We start from the raw sequence: 4,605 nt of genomic DNA on the forward strand, positions 1-4,605 counted from the left end.
TGGCTAGTGTGCAAAAGGATTAGTTCTCGGAGTGACAGTGTTGAGAGTGGTAGAACCTTCAGAGGTAGGGCCCAAAGAAGGTCTTTAGGTCATTGAGGGTATACTTTGAGAAGCTTGTAGATCTGTGATTCCTCTCTGTTTACCTTCTGTTTGTTTGGTAGTTTGTTTGTTTCCAAGCTATTACAAGAACAATTTTTCTCTGTCATACATCTCAGGTCATGACGCATTGTTGCTGTGCCAGCAGCCCAACGCAACAGAGCCAACCAATCACATACTGGAAACTCCAAGGCTATAAGCCAAAGTAAACATTTTCTCTTTGTTAATTTATTGCCTTGGGCATTTTGTTGTATTGATGGAAACTGAATAACATATCCACCAATAATAAGCATACTCTCTTTCAAGAGAGGAAGGAAGCCCATCGTACATTGTCCTCTTTTTCTCCAGTGTGATTTCTTCTGTTTTGGCCTTCCTTTTAGACAGACTGTGTCCCTGTGACATTAAAAATGGCATCTAGAATCTAAAACCTTCTAAAGGAGTCTAATTTACCCACTATCCAAAAGGGATATTTCATCTCCCCCTCTTAGCATCAGCTAAGGTCTTTTTTGACAGCACAACTTGGGTTATATGTCCAGCCCAAACTTTTCATGATGCCACAGAAATGTGACATTCCAATTGGCCTGGTTTAGATCCCAGGCCCACTCTGGGGGAAGCTGGTAGAGTCAACAACTTAGCTTCAAGGCCGAGGGTGGAGAATGGTAGGCTCCACATACTAGAAACTTGGAAACAATGGATATGAGTTGGAGCTCAGATTTCTTTGACCCCATGACAAGTTAGAATTCCCAGAAATATACTTGATATTTAATGCTCACAATTTGCCAAGGAAGTGTTCCCAGGAAAAATGTAGAAGGATCGGGGCATTGCAGGACAAGGACGAGGAAGATGAGAAGTTTAGGAAGAGAACAGTTTCCATGAAGGCTCCAGGGCTAACTAGCCTGAACCCACAGAGCAGTCTGAAGTAGAAAACACACTTCACAATGATTCCCAAACTTGGGCTCTGAGCCAGTCTGCTCAAGGTGTCCTGCAGGAACAAAAGTGTCTAGGACAGCTGCCTCCCCATGGCTATGGACAATCTAGCTTCAGCATGCCACTGGGAAGAATTAAAGACCCTAACAGCAGGGAGCAGGAGTGCACTGAAGCACGCTACAGTGGAGGAGTGAGACAGAGGGCCACTAGCAGTGTTTGCTGGGATTGTGGAGTCCATGCCTTCTGTTCCATGCCCTGCTTCCCAAGCTCCAGTTCATCAGTCCAGACAGAGATCTGTTGCCTTAGCTCAGAATGAGGACACTTGGCTCTAAAATCCCTACACTGGAGAAAAATTAAAAGGAATTTAATGAGGATTGTAGTGCCACTATGACCACTTCAAATAATCCATTTGGTTGCCAAGCCAAATCTGCTCTCTGCAGAGAGTGGCCTGTTGTTTCTAAACTGATCCTGCTATGCAGATGATCTTTGATTCAGTCATAGCAGAATCAAAGCAGCAAACAGTTTAAACAGCCACATACCCCAGAGGGGGATTTGCTCTCCAGTCTTTCTACCACAAGCTTAGCAAGTGTTTCTTGCCCCACAGGGGTGGCATGCACCATTAAGGACTGGTAAATGCAATTCTGTTGTGTCACCGCACATCCTGTCCTGAGATGTTTGACTGACCCTGTTTCTCTTGCCTGGACCGTCACTGGATCTGCTGCAGGGGAATTGTCTGGGCTTTTCCTTGGCCAGATTCTCTTTCTTGCTAACGGGTTCTCATAAGCGACTGTGCTAATGGTGCCCTACAAACTGTCCTCCCACGGTTAGCTGAGTGGCTACCAACAGTGTTTGGAGAGGCAGATGGTGTAATGCCTGACACTTTTCCAAAAAGTCCTCAGCCTTTCTCAGTCACTGGCTGTCTTCCCCCACCAAGCTCCTTCCCAGGTCTTCTCAGATGCTTCTCTCAACCAGGAATGGGATTTTCCAGCCCTCATCACCTACAAGGATGTCATCCTTCACTTATCTCTCTGATTATTCCTTTATCAGCATTAGGAATCAAACACAGGACCTTGTGCGTCCTAGGCAAGCGCTCTGTCACTGAGCTACATCCCTAGTCTCATACCATTTAAAAATGAAGGCAAGAGGCAGGATCAGAAAAGCAAAGGATCAAGCCAAATACTGCATGGGTGAATGAATAATGAACACTTGAAATAATGAGTGAATGAGCTCACATCTAGCTTTAACCATCCTCTGGCATTTTACTACATGCGCTCTAACACCTAAAAGTCATTTATTTAAGTGATACGCTGCCTTTAAAGAATAATTATTTTCCCCTCTTCTAGAGAGCAGTCAGAGACCCAAGAACATGGAAATTATCAGTAAACTGGAAGCTAGGATCCCAATTCTCCCTGCCAGTCTTTGGATGGACTTGGGACTGTTTTAGACCTTCTGAGCCCCAAGTTGCAGATTTGAGAACCATCTCTTGAGTAAGAATCCAGTTTCCTGTCTTCTCTGTGGAGAAGCTGAGCAGACACGATGTAGACCCCAATGGAGTAAAAGGCCCGGATCTTTTCTCCGGTTCAATGCCAAGTGGCAGGAACTCTGTCACAGAGAAGGACCCTGTTTCTGCTCCAGGACTCCAGATCCAGTGCAGTTTCTCCTGCCACGGACCTCAGCTCGGGATGTGCGAGCGTGCGTGGACTTCTCTGAATCCTCACCACTAAGTCTTCAGTTCTCTGCCTCCAACTTGAGGAGAACCTCATACCTTCAGCCTCTTCAACCATTTCCTGGACATTCGGTAACCTGCACATTTGTACACCATTATGTGAAATGTTCGTGTGTAACCTAACTACCCGCTGATATTAGTGATTAAGATTGAGATAAAAGAATCTTGGTTGCCCATGGCCAGCTCGCAATGATAATGAGGTGTACTTGTCAGATAGTAGCCAAAGAAACCGACAAAGGCTGTGAAGTGATTGGCTATCGTGGAAACATAATGATATTCTGCTTCTCTGACAATATACACAGAACCCAGGATCACCACACCCCTCCTCACCCTCCACCCTCCACACACGAGCTCTAAACCAAGTATCCCCAGGACTCTCTGCCTATACCACCCAGGTTGCAAAGACACGGGCGCCCAGGTGACCCGAGACACCCCAGCACTGAGTGCTCAGCGAGGGACAGGACCGTGTCTCTGCCTGCTGACCCAGCTCCACCAAGCGGGACCAGAGCAACGTTTGGTTCCCTGGATCCAGAAAACACTCAGCTGCCATAGGAGGCCGCGCCCCCAAAGTCACTTCCCCTTGCAGCAGTCTCCTCACACCCTGCCACAAGCACCGTTTCCAGAGTTCTGATGCCATCCTGAGACTCTTGTAGCCATGGAGAAGATGCAGATACATACCCAGGGGAGAGATCTGAGGGCCTCAGCCAAAGACACAGAACGACAATCAATATGATTTATGAGTTATGGAATGTGAAATATAGGTTGTGAAATATGAAACATGACATATGAATCATGAGTCATGAATCATGAAATATGATCATGGGTTATGGATTATGAGTTATGGATTATGAACCATGAAATAAGAATTATGAATTATGAGATGTGAAATAAGACATGAATTATGGATTGTGAAATACGAATTATGAGGCATGCATTATGAATCATGAATTATGAATCCTGAAATATGAATTATGAATTATGAAATATGAAACATGATATATAAAATATGGAATGTGGAATATGAACTATGGATTACGGATTGTGAATTATGAGATACTAATGAATTATGAATAATGAATTGTGAGATATAAAATTTGAAGCATGGAATATGAAATATGAATTGTGAAATATGAATAACTATGAATTATGGAATATGAAATATGGACTGTGGATTATGCATTATGACTTGTGAATAATGAAATATTAATTATGAATTATGAAATGCAAATTGTAAAATATTAATTATAAACTATGAATTTGTGAATTACGAAATACGAATTTGTGAATTATGATTTGTGATTCATGAATTTTTGAATTATGGAATATGGATTATGAATTGCGAACTTGGAGTTATGGAAATATTAAATATGAAATTATGGAATAAAAATTATGAAATTTAAAAAACGAACCCAGTTTCCTCTACCTAACATCTGAATAACTTGGCCTGGCATCTCTTCCAGCAAGGAGAAAGAATCAGCACCTCTATGAGGTTGTTATTTTGTGTTGTTTGTTGGTGTGTTTGGGCTTTGTTTTGGTTTTGGGGAGTGGTGGTGATATTTTTGTTTCTCCTTTTTGAGCAGGATATCATTCTGAAGTCTGGAATAGTTCCAAACTTGTGGTCTCTCTTCCTCAGCTTCCTGAATGCTAGGATTACTTGCCTGCCCCACCATGCCTGGTATTCATGAACTGTTTAAAAACTTAATAACAGGCCTCCCAGGTGCTTTGCCCACAGCTAATAATTAGTCTCTAAGTCCTTATTTGAATTGACATCATGAGAATGCTCATTCAAGAATGCAGCATGTGATTTCTCTTTAGAAGAAATGCAAAGCCAATAGACCATGGGAGGACAATTGTGC

Source organism: Cricetulus griseus, chromosome 3 (assembly GCF_003668045.3).
Source record: "Cricetulus griseus strain 17A/GY chromosome 3, alternate assembly CriGri-PICRH-1.0, whole genome shotgun sequence".
Taxonomy (NCBI): Eukaryota; Metazoa; Chordata; class Mammalia; order Rodentia; family Cricetidae; genus Cricetulus; species Cricetulus griseus.